The sequence below is a fragment of the Mytilus edulis genome, chromosome 10 (assembly GCF_963676685.1).
Source record: "Mytilus edulis chromosome 10, xbMytEdul2.2, whole genome shotgun sequence".
In the NCBI taxonomy this organism is placed as follows: Eukaryota; Metazoa; Mollusca; class Bivalvia; order Mytilida; family Mytilidae; genus Mytilus; species Mytilus edulis.
In genome coordinates, this window is record NC_092353.1 from 35,784,688 (window position 1) to 35,803,701 (window position 19,014).

Below are 19,014 nucleotides of genomic sequence, written 5' to 3' on the forward strand. Positions count from 1 at the left end.
AAGTAGAATCAGGTGAGAGACACAGGCTCTTCGACACCTCTAGTTTTTCTAGGGACATTTTGGAAAGAAGAGGAACACATTTTGGTTTCCTTAAGAATGCTGAGTGTTTTATTTTAATCTGTTCCTCCAAAGGTAACGAGCAAACAAACAAACGTCCACAGTAGGACTAATCCTTTTTAATATTTATGTTTAGAGGGAGGATACTAGTGAAAAGAGTTTATAGTAAAATTCTGTTATACTGTTGCAAGAGGATATATATATATAAACTTTGAACATATCTTTGGCGTTGACATGAATACCAATTACATGGTCATTTTTATAAATTTCCTGTTACAAAATTTGGATTTTATTTTTGGAAAACTGAGGATTTCTTATCTATGGAATAGATTACCTCAGCAATATTTGGCATAAAACAAATACATATTCTCAAATATTTGATTTAAAATTAGTTTATAGTCTTTTATTAGCTCTGCCAATTTTAAATATTTTTTGGACATCTGGATCATATTTTTTAAGACGCATGCGACTAGGTTAATATTGTCAAATCTGTAATCTAAGTTAAACTATCATGAAACCTACATACTGCACTGTTCTTTTACCTAAATATTCTTAATGTACCAGTTAGATAATCAAAATTTTCGGCTTTCAAATAAAAAAAAAAGTAAGTAAATAACGAGTTTATTATAAAAATACACGTTTGAAGAGAGATAGACCTCACCATTGCAAATCAAAACAATTGATTAAAAAATTATATAGAACAACCCAAACAGAAATTTTAAATTGCTCTCAGTCTCATCACGCAATTATTAGCACGATGTAATCTTCTTATTAGTGTAGCATTGTCGCATTGTAGCATCAGTATGTACAAGTCTGGCATTCTTTACTTGATAACTCACCAAAAGCACTTTGAACATATCTTTGCCCATGCTACGTCAATCTTTAAAGACCCAAATGTTGCAAAACACCTATCCTACCTCCATGACAAATATGTTGTTGTCCCCGCAGATAAAGCCCCAAACAACATCGTTTTTGTATGTAAAACTCATTACATTAACTGCTTGATAAACGAATTAGGTATTGACAATTCACTTGGAAACTCAACATATACACTCACGACACTTACCAAAGAGGAAATCCTGGATAATCATAGGTCTGTTCTGTGTTCCTTTGGAATTTCAACCAAAGATGAAGAACTGGATCTGCCATCACTGTATTGGATACCTAAACTACATAAGTGTCCTTACAAACAACGGTATATTGCTGGGTCTTCCAAGTGCTCCACGAAACCTCTTTCTGAATTATTAACATCTGTTTTATCAGCAATCAAAGACGGGCTTCAAAGTTATTGTGAAACTGCCTATTCTAGAGGGGGCGTGAATCAGATATGGATACTTAAAAATTCCAAAGATCTTTTAGAGTACATACAATCTAACTCTCTTTTATCTTGTAACAGTATTAAAACATTTGACTTTTCTACTCTGTACACCACATTCCAAACTAAAAGACAAATTGAAAGAGTTGGTATTGCTTTGCTTCGTAAAAAAGAATGGCCAACGTAGATACAAGTATCTTGTCTTAGGGAGGGATAAATCCTACTTTGTAAAGGATCACTCTGATTCGAACAAAAAATTCTCTAAAACTGATATTATCAAGATGCTTGATTTCTTGATTGACAACATATTTGTTACGTTCGGAGGACGTGTTTTTCAACAGACTATCGGCATTCCAATGGGAACAAACTGTGCCCCTCTACTTGCCGACTTGTTTCTTTATTATTATGAGGCTGACTTCATGCAGGAACTTCTTAGGAAGAAAGTTAAGAAGTTAGCACTATCCTTTAACTCTACGTTTCGCTATATAGATGATGTTCTGTCACTAAATAATTCAAAATTTGGTGACTATGTGGAACGCATCTATCCAATCGAGCTAGAGATAAAGGATACTACAGATACAGTTAAGTCGGCCTCATATCTTGACTTACATCTAGAAATTGACAATGAATGTCGGTTGAAAACAAAACTTTACGACAAAAGAGATGATTTCAGCTTTCCAATTGTGAACTTTCCATTTCTAAGTAGCAACATTCCAGCAGCACCTGCATACGGGTTACATATCTCCCAATTGATACGATATTCCCGTGCTTGCATTTCCTATCATGATTTGTTTTTTTGATAGAAGGTTGCTGCTCACAAGGAAGCTATTAAACCAAGAGTTCCAAATGGTGAAGTTGAAATCATCCCTTCGTAAATTTTACGGACGCCATCACGAGTTGGTTGACCGTTATGGAATAACCGTATCACAAATGATATCGGATATGTTCCTTACGTCGTAACTACAATCCCCTTCTCTTTCCTGAATGTGACCTACCGAATTAGACTATTTACCGGATTTGTTATCACATAAGCCACACGACGGGTGCCGCATGTGGAGCAGGATCTGCTTACCCTTCCGGAGCACCTGAGATCACCCCTAGTTTTTGGTGGGGTTTGTGTTGTTTATTCTTTAGTTTTCTATGTTGTGTCATGTGTACTATTGTTTTTCTGTTTGTCTTTTTCATTTTTAGCCATGGCGTTGTCAGTTTGTTTTAGATTTATGAGTTTGACTGTCCCTTTGGTATCTTTCGTTCCTCCTTAATTACAAACTTTTGAAAGATTTTTTTGGGAAAGAAGGTGATTTTGAAATTCTTGGGAACAAACTATCCATTGATTTATGTAGATTAAGGACCCCAAATCACAAGCTCCCTATTGAACATGGTAAATATAGTAAGAAATGATAAAATATGTGTTCTATGTCATAAAAATTGTAAGGGGTCTGCAGAACCCAGTTTCTCGCCTACTTTTGATGTTAATCACACACTCAATAAAAATGATGAAACAATCAATAAAAATATTTCTCTCGGTACTATATTTTGATTGTCAGAAGCTTCTGTCAAAGTTTGGTAAAAATCCAGGATAGTTTAAGAATCGTAACAAATGTTTCAACTGCAGACTGCATGTAATGTTAACTGGAAGAAGAACTAAGTCCATTAATAAGTAAAATTCGGGAAAAATGGATTTTGTTTCACAAAATTTACTTTTGGATACAACCTTAAGATGAGAAACATGCTTCTGTCCAAGTTTGGTAAAAATCCAGGATAGTTTAAGAAAGTTATCGAATTTTTAAAAACTTTAACAACAAAGTGAATGTCATGTTTCCTGGTAGAAAAACTCAGTCCATTTATAAGGAAAATACAGAAAAATTGGAATTTCATTTTTACAAAATTTACTTCTGGATACTATCTTACAATCCTAAACAAATTTCTGTTTAGGTTTGGTACAAATCCAGAATAGTTTAAGAAAGTTATTAAAATTCTAAAATCTTGATTCACAAAGTCAATGTAATGTTTCCTGGCAGACAAAAAAACAAGTCCTTTTATAAGTAAAATACGGGAAAAATGGAATTTTATTTTTACAAATAAAATTGAGAATGGAAATAGGGAATGTGTCGAAGAGACAAAAACCCGACCACAGAACAGACAACAGCAGAAGGTCACCAACAGGTCTTTAATGCAGCGAGAAATTCCCGCACCCGGAGGCGTCCTTCGGCTGGCCCCTAAACAAATATATATATACTAGTTCAGTGATAATGAACGCCATACTAAACTCCAAATTGTACACAAGAAACTAAAATTAAAGATAATACAATACTAACAAAGGCCACAGGCTCTGACTTGGGACAGCCGCAAAAACGCGGCGGGTTAAACATGTTTATGAAATCTCAACCCTCCGTCTATACCTCTAGCCAATGTAGAAAAGTAAACCATAAGAATACGCACATTAAAATTCAGTTCAAGAGAAGACCGAATCTGATGTCAGCAGATGTAACCAGAGAAAATAAACAAAATGACAATAATACATAAATAACAACAGACTACTAGCAGTTAACTGACATGCCAGTTCCAGACTTCAATAAAATTGATTGAAAGATTATATCTTCATCATATGAATATCGGCACAATCCCTCTCGTTATGGGTTAAGTATCACACCATCATAACATATATGAGAAGAACATAACCCGTGTCATGCAAACAACTGGGTTTTAGATTAATGTGTTAAGTTCCAATGCAAAAACACTATACGTGAATCAATATTAACGACAAAATATGCAATCTTTAATGACCTGACAACAATATCGTAACTATATCCCTTCTTAATAAGTCTATTCAAAGGGTTTTTAGCTTCTGATGTGAATACTGACATTTTTGTGCTTTATAAAGAATATTTCCATAAAAATTGGATGTGAAATACCTGAACGTATAAGAAGTCTGTATGTTGAGCTATATTTACGAATGATGTCCTTATACCGATGATAAAATTGAGTAAATGTTTTGACTAGTTTGTGATATCGATTTAAAATTTACTTCTGGATACTATCTTCTGATCATAAACAAGCTTCTGTTCAAGTGTGGTACAATTCCAGGATAGTTCAAGAAAGTTATTGAAATTTCAAAAACTCTAACCACAGTGTGAATATTTGTGGACAACGACTACGACGACGTCGACCGAATGTACAATCGCTCTGTCTCTTTTTTTTTTTTACTAAAGTCGAAGGCTCGACAAATATGATATTAGTGATGAAATACATTCCATTTTAATATGTAAATACTTATATGAAAACAGAAAACATAAAATGTCATTTGTGTTATTTAAAAAATGCAAATATTGTCAAATGCAAGCAATGTATGTCTTCAAAAAACAAATCAAAATTGATTAAACTGTATAAACTTATAAAGATTATTGACACAGGTATATGTGCTCCTTGCTAAAATGTACTTTGTATATTGTCTTAACAACTGTTTTGTTTGTTCTGTCTTGTTGTAAATATTTTACATAATTGTCTTCTCTATACCTATGTATATGGTTTATTGAGAATAAAGATATAAAAAAAATTTGTTTTAATCATATAGGCCGATATTAATTAGCTTTGCTTTATCGCTAAAGGTGTATTTTGAACTTCCTGTACTTGACTAATATATCAAATAAGAGGGCGGTTAATTGTTACAAATGAAAATTGTAACACTCAATTGTAAAAATAATATTAGTATTTATACGTGTTTCCTCAGTTTAATTAATTATCAGGATTTTTGTTATTGCGAAGATCAGCTGTTAGTTCACACGGACTGTAGTAACATGCACTCATTTGAAACCGTATTTTTGGAATTTGGGTCCTCAGTGCTCTTCAACTATGTACTTGCTTTGGCTTTATAACTATTTTGATCAAATTATAATCTGGCACCTTCGATAACAATTTCCACCACTGGGTCGATCCCACTGCTGGTGGTTGTTTTTTCCTCGAAGGTATCGCCATCTCAGTAGTCAGTACTTCGATGTTGACATGAATTTCGATTTTTAGTCATTTTTATAAATTTCCTGTGAAAAACATTGATTTTTTTGTTTTTGGAAAAGGGAATTTAACAGTAGATAAGAAGGGCTGTTTTGATTGCTGATCCAATTATATTTGCTGTTTGATATAATGTTTGTAAGGACACTTGTGTAACCTTGGTATCCAGGGCAATGATCCAAGATCCAGTTCTCCAGAGTGGTGTACGCAAATGTTTCAATGTGGTTTGCTGAACCTGCACTGTGTTACATTGTTTTATTTTTCATCCGTGACAAAACGTGCAACCTTTTTTGGGGTCACTTGTGAAATCATCCTGAGGGTACAAAAATTTTAAAGCGTCGACATAGGATGTGGACTATGGCCTGAAAATGTAAAGATTATAAAAACAAAAACATCGAGTGCGAATTTTTCTATTAAAAAACGAATTTACAATTAGAGAAAAAGATTAAACAACGTTGAGCTCTGGAAATCCTTTGATGTCAACTCTTGTTTTAAAACCCCATTAACATGATAAGCTCGCAAAATGCTTGTTATGTCCTACAATGAAATGCATTAACTCTAGTCTGCGCAATATCTAATTTTCATTTGTTATGAATGTTAATTACATTTGCTTTTTCAGAACGACTATTTTTCAAATACGTTATTACATGTTATTATGTATTTTACTTATTTTTACAGTTTTCAAAACCTGAACTGTTGAAACACACTGTTCTCAATGAACTGGAAGATAATTTTATCGGTCAAATTAGAAGACGAAAAAAGAATTGAACCTATATAAATATCTATATTTATTAAGTAACATTCAACGAGTTTTTTCTCTCGGCAATTTCAGATTTTTGAAAATGCAATATATACATTTATTATCTAACAGCATATCCGCCATTTCATAATCAAATCTGTGGTGTCTCAGGGCATGTAGTAAATTAAAGATGTAATAATCAGGTTCAGTTGATGCTGCTTAAATAGCATTGAGTTTACATACATTTATTAGTCTGTTTAAAAGTAATGATTTTTTTTTTAACTTTTGAGGTTTTGATAATTTTTTATTTGATGAAAGTCACGAAAGTAATCCAACACGATCTATGAAAGTCTTCCTGTCTTTTTGTGCTTCTAATGACGTCATCATTTGATTTGAAATGCAAGCCGAAGTACAGCTACCATTATAAGAGTTTTGGACAACATGGACAGTTGCAAACAAATGCAGCGATTTTGAGCGTTTTAAAAGGTACCAACCTCCACCCTTATCTGACACAATAGTGTAACATCACAACATAGAAAGACACACTATAAAGTATCATTTAATATGCGTTAACTTAATCAAAAGACTTATTACCACAAATGAACATACACCGAACGAAAATAATTGATCTATGCCACAGTGTTAAAACACAATCAAAAAAATAAGGGGTAAGTAAATAAAGGCGTCAGTATTATACCGCTGTGAGATGTTAAAGAATTTTTAAAAAATCAATAAGAACCTTCCAACAAACACCGCATCGATAGAATAATGTACATAGATAAATGAAAATAATTTTGTTGTAAGGTAAAGAGTTAAAATGGAGAACAGAAATTTATTTTACAAAATAAAAAATATTTTTTTGTTCGAAGTACGGGAACAGATGTGAAAATTTATAATCACACCAAACACTTATCAAAGCTGGTATATATTTAAAATAGAGAGACGAGAAATAAGCCCAAATTATTTAAAACTTAACAACAGAAAAAGCATTTCAAATGGTATCAACAGGTCAAATTAAATAAGAAGTACGATTTGAGAGTACTCGGAGTCACTGAAAAAGTCTAGTTAAAAGCCAAAAACAATTAATAAAAAAAATAATGCTACAGAGACTAAAATCAATTAAAACATATCCCAGGGATTAAGTATTTCAAAGTCATGGTCAGTTAAAGAAGACATGACTTGTGCTTGGAAAAATAAAAATATCGACAGACAGTATGATAGTTGGAAGTTTACCTCCATAGAACAAAATAACGTGGATGTGTATTTATACATTCCGTTGGAAAAGAATACAAATTAAATTATGTTTTAATTTGTCGATGACAAAATTGGTATTTGTGCCATTGTAAAGATATTTGTGCCTAATTACAACATTGGTAGGATAACCTTTATTGATAAGTTTGTTTAAAGGTTTGTCGAGTTTAAACATATCACATGCGTTTTTAGTAAAATTTAGGATGTGAAGTCGGTTGTAATAAGTTTTCTACTTGTACAGCCAAATTTACTTTAACATTCTTGTATCTCTGAAATAATTAAGTGAAAGTTTTAAGCAATATATGATAACGAAATCACTGACTTAATCAATTATGATGCATTGATCACGTTTGTTGAACATTACCAATAGGGAATGAAAAATCGTATCTTTTGTGTAAATCTTAGTACGGAGTTTCCTTTTAGAAATTGAAACTTTTAAATCTAAAAGAAGGACAACTACCGATTTTAAGTTAGATAAAGTTTAAGTTAGTTCCCTTGGATAAATTTTGGTAGTATTATATCTAGATAAATCTGAATTAATTTACGAAAAACAATCAGTAGGTATTGCTGAATGTATCAACCAAATGTAACACTGACGTTTCTCTACTGAGTTTGGTTCTAAGCTGAGTTTCACAGCAATACAGGAATAAATCTGATATTAAAGGGCACAGTAAGTGCCAATAGGAATACCATCAGCTTGTCGATTTATTTTATTGCCGAATTGTACATTTATGTTGTTCAGGAGAAAATGTAAGGCATCAATCATATTTTCACATATCCAGTAACTATCTAGCATACTTTCCTTTTTCGTTACTGAAACAGGCTTTGAACGAGTTACAGCAAAATTAAACTGCATGAGTATGCTGATCTCGTCCTGTTTGCATTTATTGAGGAGGTCCTGGTTGGTGATTTTTTGTGATCAAACTATCCTTAGGATTCTCCTCAGACTCTTGGTATGGAATGTAAAGAGCTTCTGTTGGTCTGCCTCTGTCATTCGCCAACATTCAGAACCATACATCAGGATAGGTAGTATACAACTGTTGTATAGTTTTAGCTTTGTCCGGATGGTGTATTGACCGGATTTCCATACGGGCTGCAGGTTATTAAATGCAGCTCTAGCTTTTGACAGTCTTTGTTTGATGTCAGTGTTGTTTCCACCATCTGAGCTTACAGAACTTCCTAGTTAATTGAAGGTATCGGTCTGTGGTTTCCCGTTTATTATAATTGATGCTGGGTTGTTAGTGTTTAGACTCGTTACTTCAGTTGTCTTAGTATTTATTTTGAGACCTATCTGTTCTGCATACTTTTCTATTCGACTGGACTTTTCTGGATATGTTGGTGAGTATGAGATAGCATGGCAATGTCGTCAGCAAAGTCCAAAACTTCAAGAATGGTGAAATTTCCCCATCGTATGCCTCTTGGGATATCTGCAGTTGTTTGTCGCATCACCCAGTCAATTGCAATTATAAATAGTGTACATGACATTACACATCCTTGTCTTTCTCTAGTTTTAATTGGGAAATAAATTGTTCACTTCCGACTGTACATTTGAAGTTTTCATAAAAAGCCTTGATTAGATTGATTAGGTCTTGTGGGATGCCATAAAGTTTTATGATTTTCCAAAGGGTTTCTCTATGAATGTTATCAAATGCTTTTTCGAAGTCGATGAAATTGATGTAGAGTTGCCGCTGCCATTCTGTGTAATGTTCAATGATATTTCTCAGGATGAAAATCTGGTCAACGCAGCCTTTTCTCTTGCTAAATCCTGCTTGCTCCTTTCTTAGTAAACTGTCGATTGCTTCAGATATTCTTTTTATGATAATTTTGGCCATGATCTTGCTAGGAATAGATATAAGAGTGATTGTCACTGGTGAGTTTTTGTAGACGAAAAGCACGTCTGGCGTATATACAAAATTTAGTCCTGGTATCTATGATTAGTTTATTTACAACCACTGGGTCGATGCCACTGCTGGTGGAGATTTATTTCTCCGAGGGTATCACCAGCCCAGTAGTCATCACTTTTTTGTGCTGACATGAATTATCATTGATATGGTTATATTTATAAATTAACTGTTTACAAAATTTAGAATGTTAGAAATACTAAGGCTTTTCTACCTCAGGCATAGATTACCTTAGCTGAATTTGGCAAGACTTTTAGGAATTTTGGTCCTCAATGCTCTTCAACTTCGTACTTTATTTGGCCTTTTTAACTTTTTGGATTCGAGCGTCACTGATGAGTCTTTTGTAGACGAAACGCGCGTCTGGCGAATATACAAAATTTAGTCCTGGTATCTATGATGAGTTTATCCACGACAGTTATTGCAATCATTTAATGCACCCTTTTTAGGTATTCGGATGATAATACCTTTATCCCATTCTGTTGGTACTATTACTTCTTTCCAGATCTTATGGAAAATTGGTTGGAGGGTATTGGCTGCTAAGATGGGGTCAGTTTTGAACAGTTCTGCATTCAGATTATCTGAACCAGGAGCTTTTCCGTTCTTTAGAGTTTTGATTACCGCTACAATTTCAGATATGGCGGGTGGTTCAATACTTATTTCCAGTTAAAAGCCAGGCTCTGGACAAGTAGGTAGTTCTTTTGGAGATGGTCTGTTCAAAATTTCACTGAAGTGCTTTGTCCATCTCTTTCTTGTTTCTTTTCTGATGTTAGTAAATTTCCCTGTTTGTCTTTCAATAGGTGAAGACTTGCCTTTTCCACAGATAATTTTGGAAATTTTGTAGAGGTTGCCTTGCTCTCTTTTATTAGCCGCTTCTTCTGCTTGATCTCATTATATTTCTCATCTAATCTTTCATTTTCATCTCTTCCTGAGTTACAGATCAGATACCAATACCTGGTATCAGAACAGATACCAATACCTGGTATCTGTTCTGTAACTTTATAGCAAATTCTCTTTTTATCTTGATATCCTCCAGTTTATCAATATCAAAACGCTTCCTAGATGGAACTTTCTTCCCAGTTGCCCTGAGCTTCAGTTGGATGAGAGCTGTTATCAGTTGGTGGTCAGATCCTACATCGGCTCCTCTCTTAACTTTCACATCTAATAATGATCTTCTCCATGTACTGTTTATCATTAATTATAGATTAGTAGTAGAACACTTACTTGATGAGGAGATGAAACGGAATTTAAATATTTTTGTGTGCAATTTAGGTAGTAACCAGTACACAGTACTGACTTTCAAATGTTCAGAAGAGACTTTAAGCTGGGTTGTAGAAGTGAAATAGTTCTTTACAATTTGACTCTGTGGAGCGTACGGACCTTTATGTAGAATACTTGATAATTTCGTTTTGGAGAACTTCCGTGTAGTATATGCGTTACACTACCACTACATTATTGGATGCTGGGTCTGCCGCTAGGAACACAAACCTTTTTGCAAGTACTAGGAGTGTATTCTTTTTATCTAAAAATGGAAATATCATGACCCATTTTCAATTTTAGAATTGTTTTCAAAATGAGATACACGAATATCAACAGTATTCATAATTTTATTCAAATAACTATGTGGAGATATGTTATCAAATTTTTCACATTTACACACATTTTTCAGTAGACAGACAGTCGAGAGCAATTTTAACAATCTGACGACACTCTTTCCAATTTATTATAGATGGAGATCGATATTTAGATCCTTTCTTTTGACATCACGTCTTTGATGATGTTGAAGTCTCTCCTGTAATGACAGGACATATATAAAACTAAATGTTTCATAGTTTTTGATGTAACTGACGTATAATTTAAAATCAAACATCTGCTTGGTTTTTTTTTTATAAGATTACGAAATAACAAGCGGTTCTATATTATCAAAATATGGAGATATTTTGACATGGATGGTTGTCATTGAATATACTATTTGAATTAATAAAATCAATACCTCTTTTTAAATTATTTTAATGTAAGAAAATGCCGTTTATCATTTTCAGGTTTATTGATACTAGGATAAAGCCTATCATGACCAAATATACAAAAAAGATGTGGTATGATTGCTAATGAGACAACTCTCCACAAGAAACCAAATGACACAGAAATTAAGAACTATGGGACACCCTATCGCCTTCAAAAATGAGCAAAGCCTATACCGCATAGTCAGCTATATAAGTCCCAAAAAAGCTGTAATCATACGGAGGAATTTATTCAACGGGCTAAAAAATGAAATTTTATCATACTCCAGAAAAATAGCATATACTTTATTTATTGTTGGCTGATCCATGTTTCATAATACGTGATGTCCGCCATTTTTTTTTTTTATTGTAGATAAAAGATCAGCAAGTGTAAAACTTATACGATGTTTAATACGTGGATTACGGTTTTAGAGTTTATTATGAGGCCTATAATTTCTAAGTTGTTTATTGACAATAGTAATGTCATAATTGAGGTTTTAGTTATGTTCCCCTGTTCTCATATCTGGTCACTGATACCGAGATGATCAGCTGTTAGAAGTCTTTTTTTTTTAAATTTCACGGGATTGTGATTGCTGATGTGATTGATTGTCCTGTTTGATTCTGAACGGTTGCAAGTGATTATGCTTATCTTAAGATATATCCTGTTTTTGATTTTTTTAGGTCTTCGAAAGAGGTAAAGATGTTCTTGTCCCGTCCGTCCAACATATTGAATACCACACTTAGGCTGGATTATAGAAACTACAAACAGAAGGTTTTGGGTTATTCATGTTATGTCACAGAAAGAAAAATGAAAAAGCTCCCCCTTTCACTGATGACCTTACAGTATTTTGTGAATTCGATCTAAAACATGCTAGTCACTTTTTGGCATAACACGGCAAAATTTGTGAATATCCACGTGCTTTTTTGTAAATCAATCTCTCTGTAGAGGCATTACAAATACGTTTGCTAAAGCCCATTGATATCCAAGAAAATGCATCTGTTGTTACTAGTGTTTTTTTTCCATAATGTAAAATCATGATTTTTCGAAAAGGGGTATAGAACAAATTTTAAAAAAACGCTAAATACGGATCACAATAACGGAACATGAAATAATAGGCAAAGCAGTAAAAGAACTATTTCAAAAACTGTTATTAAAGGCCCGACGTTAAGATTAAAGCATTACAAAATAGGTGTATTACAAACACAGGGCAAACACATAGGTTGTAAGAAATCTTAGTTAAATCATAGCAGGGGGCAATGATAAAAATAGCAAGCTTGGATGAGTATTTATACATCCAAACCCAATAATATTTAATTAACTAAGAACAAAAATAAAATAAACTTGTCTCTCACAGACAAACAACCCACAATTGAAAAATATTGCATTTTATATTTCTATACAGTAATTTTAGAATGAATTGACCAATACTACAAACCTGATCAGCTGTCATCATTTCTATTTCATTTCTATTTTAATAACAATGGTTTTATTTATAGGATTTTTTTTTTATATCATAATTGAATTAAATTGTAACGGATGTGTTTAGCTTTCATAATGAATAAAGCATTCAAACGTTAATGAAGGCTAGCTTTATCAATAGTTATTCAAAACATATACATCGCTTAAGGTTCAAAAATAAGAATATACACAGAAATAACTTATGTATAGATGGTCTAAAGCTTTGAGTTATAATGATACTCGAGTAGTTCACACTGTCTGGAAGGAAAGTAAGAATGAAAGGACTACGACAAGGAAGTGTCCACTAATTACTTTACTAAAAGTATAAAAAAAAATAGGTCGAAACTTTTCGTAAATAATATATATATATGAATATAATTAAATTTTGGATGTAACGCGTTTTCTGATTGGCTGACGCTATTTTGTTATGAGCCCATAGACATAATTTAGTCATGTGACTGTGACGTCATCAACGTTTTTTCATGGTTTTCTGCGCGTTATTCAGTGTGCACCACATTTTTTATGTTATTTCTTTATAGACAGAAAAAATATTACAGTCATTCCTTAAATATAACAAGTCAAAAAGGGTACAAATATATACATATGTTATTTCTCTTGATGTAGACTGAGTGTAGTTATCATTGCTGCACAAAATTTGAGTTTGTGTGCTATTGTTTGCCTGTTTGTATTTTTATATTTTAGCCATGGCGTACTCAGTTTATTTTTCGACTTGAATTTGATTATCCCCTGGTATCATTCGCCTCTAGTTTTAATATATCTGCCATTTCCAAACTAAAAAGATAACCAATAGCTTTCCAGTCAATAGAATAAATACAGGATAAATATTGTTCCCATTTCTAAATCCATAAATGCTAGTAGTATACCGGTGTTCTAAAGTTATAAATCGATTGAGAGATAAAAAAAAAACAACAAAAAACATCCGGGTTAGCAGGCCAAAAATCCGCTAAAATGACAACACTTCAAGATAGAAATGCATTACAGTTTATCCTGATATCTATGATGAGTTTATTTACATGCAAACAAACTAATCACATAGAAACGCACAAACAGTCAATATAATAGCAGACACAACATGCAAACCGCGGAACAACAACATAGCTTGTTAAAGAAGTTAGCCGTAGGGCAAAACTTTAATGCTCGTTCATGAAAAATTTCTTCAAGAAAACACCAGCGTTTTATATTAATTTTGTTGTACATGTCAAAATGATGTCAAAATGATTCTTCCGTTTTCTCTATCATTAACATGAAGACAATGTTTTGATTGTGTTGTCTGTACGGGATAATCTTCAAAATGTTCAAAATTCGATTGACATTTTCTTTTTACTCTTTTCTTAGGCTATGCAGCGAATTCTTATTCCCATCTTATATGTTACAGATAAAAATTGCGTACACGTTTTATCCAAAAGTTATTGAAATAAAAAAGGAAAACAATTTAGATTCATGACGAATACAATAAAACAGTAAGTAAGGGCAAAGTTTAGCAAAGCGTTAATCTTAACCTTCCATGAACGAAAACCATTATAGTGACAAATTCCGCGAATTTTGGGACTATTTGGTCCCCAATGCTCTTCATCTTCGTACTTCATTTGGTCTGTTAAACCTTTGATTGGAGCGTCATTGATGAGTCTTTTGTAGACGAAACGTGGTTCTCACGTATATACAAAATGTCAATCCTGGTATCTATGTTGAGTTTATCTCGATCCAGTAACAATATCTGCATAATATACAATATAAGAATATATCGTGAGGATCAAGGTTTAAACAACCCAAATATTATTTTCCTTTATTATATTTTCAATAATCGATCATCAACATTTAATTGTAATATGATTTACGACAACTATAATTATCATAGCTAATATAGTTAAAGAAGACTAGATATCCGGATTTTTTTATATTTTGTTTGATTGGGGTTTTTGTCTCCCATTTCTTTTACTTTGTAACAGGCATTTCATTTTTTCTCTTTTTTTTTCTTTGTCCGTGTTTCATTTAGTTTTGGGTTGGGTTTTTTTCACTGATAAGATAATGGTGGCTAGATTTCTTTATTTCTTGGAGTAAGAATTGGTTGTGAAAAAGGAAACAACAACATTTTCAAAATGTTTGGCTTTTAGAATTAATAATAGGACCAGTATCCTGAAATGTGTGTCCTTTGTATTGTCTTGCTGTTCTAAATCATGTCAAATTATTAGACGTGGTTCGTGTTTTTTCGAGTAGGAACACGTTTGTTGGAGTGAATATTATAAAAAATGTAAACAAACAGATTTCCTTTCTGGCAAAACGTGAAAAAAGATACTAGAAGCTTATATGCAAGATCATAGGAGGAAAATTAGTACTTTTAAGAGAAAGATATCATCAACCCTACTATGTATGTTTTAAAAAAGGCAACAGTACATTATCGCTGTTCAAAAAGTCATAAATTGATTGCGAGAAGAAGAAAAAATCTGTGTTACAAACAAAAACCGAAGGGAAATACATCAGTTATGAGATGAAAATAAAGGATTAACAGAAACACTGTAGTACAACGAAAACAAACGCAATGCAACATACACAGAAACGAACTATTGTATGACAACTGCCATATTCCTGAAAAACCTTTTAATTTAGCTTTACGATGCTTTATTCTGAAATATAGATTAGAGCCATTTTAATACCCATACCAATGCAAATGTCATCGGAAACGTGTTCATTAAATCTATATAAACTTAGATGTACAGACACATTAAGAAATCCTTTTTGCATTGAAAAGGGCATTAAGGAAGTAATTCATTTTTATGTTATTTTCGAAAAAAGATCGTTTTTTAATGATAAAAAACAAATTCCTGTGACTTAAAAAGTGATATGTTTTTATGTTTAAAAATATTAAAAGGTTACAAAACATAATTTTCAAAGCACGAAACAAAACGGTAGACTATCCAATTTATCTGTAAAATCTATTAACCTGCAATATATTGCATCACAAATGTTTTAAAGAGCAAATTAGAATATCGACTTGTATTAACAATATAACAAAAAACTACATTAACATAATTTGAGGAAATGGTTTGTGGGGTAAAATATGAGAATTTTAAAGAAAAAATACTATTTATGGTTATACTTTTCGATTAATAGCTTGGTGAAAACAAAACAATTTATTCAATACATGTAGTATATTATGTAGTCCTTTAGTTATAAGTTTTCATTTCAAAGTTATTTTGAGTTGAAATGAGTGATATTTAGAGAAATAACGCTGAAAACTGGAAATGAAGAAATTAAAGCTCAGTTTTTAATGGTTGAAAAATAGTTTGAGATATATATTGTACATTATTTCAGACATAAAAACGCTGAAAACTAGAAATGAAAACAACCTCGGTTACCTATGGTTGAAGCTTTTGAATCTAAGTATATAGAATAAAACATACTATAATATTTATATTATCAAGTCATATAGTAATGTTAATTAAACCAAAAGTGCTAATTGTTTGGGTAAAATGTGATTTCTTAAGAAATATATGGGTAAAATGAATTGAAAAAAACTCAGTTATGCATGGTAAAACTTTTAAAATATGATCTTTATAGAATACAGATTTGTTTTTCTCGTGAACCTGCTTGGCCATTGACTGAGGTCATTTTTGTAGTATTATTTCATTAGATACTTTTACGACATTTGAATTGCATTTAGTGGTCAGTTGATTAAATTCATCCATACCTTTTTGACAATTGCTACAATGGAAAACCAATCCTTTTATATTTTATAGTGGGTTTTTTTCTAAAAAGAAAACAATAGGCAGTTCTGATTGTTCCCTCGAAGGGAATAGTGCTACAAGGAATTTTCTAGATATTTGATGTTTGAGTATTCTTACAATTAGTAGTCTCAGTCTGCATACATCACTGTTGAATAAATCGATAAGGTTACTTCCTGGATATACATGTCATGTTTTTAAAAAGATATTTTATTATAAGTAATGAGGGGGGAAATTAATCAATGGTGAATACCACATATAAATATCTAGATGCATTTGGATTCTGTTTTATTGGTTATAAGGTGTAATATATGTACCACCATTGATTTTGCACTTATTTCAAAAATTGTGCAGAATTCTTTGTTTCAAATAAAGAAATACTTGGCATCAAAAAAGTTTAATTACTATAGACAAAATTTCGCATACAATTTCATTGCATATAAGAAAATAAACATCACTGGAAGTTGACCATTAAATTGTTACCCTTTGTTTACCCGTGTATAAGCTTTGGTAACCATGTGACCTCATATTTCCAAAATATTCTACAGAAATATTATCTTTCATTTTAAACATACTATGATTTGTTGGTATTACACCTTTTACATAAAACAGCATGGGACTATACGAGACATTAGGTGTAAAATCCAGGATCCGTCTGTTCTTAGCAGCGTATTTATTGTGCCAAACTGTCGGCTGAATGGGAGGAGAAAAGAGAACCCATTTTGTGGGTAATCATCTTCTTCATTTTTAACTAGAATCCTTTAAGCTTCACAAATAAATTGCAGTAATGATTAACTTTTTTTTTTGCTACATGTATTATGAAATTGTTTTAAATTTTTTTTTCCATTTTTATCGATTCAGCTTTTTTTTTTAGTAATTTTAAAATTACACTTTGGGTACTAGCTTGTGTGATCAACTCCTCCCACGGCTTGTAATCAAGATCATTGAAACCATATTACAGTAATGCACCTAATATTATTTGGAGTTGTTTTTCTATATTTAAATATTGTGAGTTGAGTCTTATTGCAGCAATATATATAAATAAAAATTACACATTTTGTATAATCAATGCCTTTTGTTGTTTGCGGTTGACCGACTTGTTCAAAATGGAAAAAGTGGTACCTGTTTTGTATGAACAACCTAGATCATAGAGAGAATGTTTGAGGTTGTGCAGATGGTATTATAGGGCTGTTTGAAGATCCCAATTTCTTAACATTTTTCATAACCAGGTATTTTAATGTTTTAACTATTTTCCATAGTTGAAGTGTATTTCTTCTATGAGTATTTATTTTTCAATAAATCGAAAAATTAATTTCAAAGGATTAATATTATTTTGATTGAAAATATTTATTTGAAGGAGAATTTATTAAAATATTTTAGGAACCGATATTAATATAACACAATATACGAAGTATTATTTACTAACTTTGACCGAAAACAGAATTTTTTCCTGGAGAAACGATAGATAAAATAAAAAAGGGGAAAATATATTGTACAACTGGTATGTTCAAAGTCATATCCTTCTCATACTATCGAAAATATTTAGTTGACTTTAATACGTTGACCAAACAATTCCAATTTCAGCACAATAAACCCTAGTCATGTCTAAAAATATCTCTTTTTATTATGTAGAAATTATTTCGTATTACGTCTGACAATTGGTATACAATTCATCATTATTATTATGCTACATCTATTTTCATGTTTCTTCCGTTTTTGTCTGTAGAAATAAAGTCAGTTTGGCCTGAAAGCATTTTAATAAATGATGATCTAGCATCTTTTGTTGATAAAAAAAAAGAATTTTACAGGATAGAAAACTATTTTTATAGGAAATAATGACCGATATTGCCTAAAATACAATGCTGAATTTCAGATTTCTTCTGACATTCCCGTCTCATTTGATTTTTAAAATACATTTGAGAAGAAGAATAAAACAACGATTTGAAGACGCCATCGAAGAAAAATTGCGGTAATTAGGCAAGCTTCGCCAGAGCCTAACAAACTTAACCTAGACTTTTGTTATTATTTTTTTTATCATTATCAATGCCATCATCATCATTTCCTAATATGAATGAAGGAAAATGTTGTGCATACTTAATTTAGATAAGTTTTTACCACCAATAACATAGAATCAAAACACATCTATTTATATGTGTGTGTACTCCCCATTGGTTCTTATCATTTTTTCTCATTACTAACATTCAAAATGAGATATTTTAATGAAGTGAGAGATCACCACACAATCAATATAAAGTAAAAAATAAACGATTTCCAAGGAAAATTCAAAGCGGAAGGACAAAAACAAAAGTTTAATCACATTAAAGGAATTGAAAGCAACTGCTATATTCCTGACTTGGTACAAGCATTTCCTTTTGTTGCAAATGGTTGACTAATTCTGATTTTATACATCGTGTAGCTAGCTAAAACTCCCACTATATTAGCATAAAACAAAACTACAGCACCTTCGGTATCAACTATGAACACAAACAGAACCATAAATTAAAATCTAAATCGGTTTGTGTTTTGTTTAAATTGAAAACGAATTCG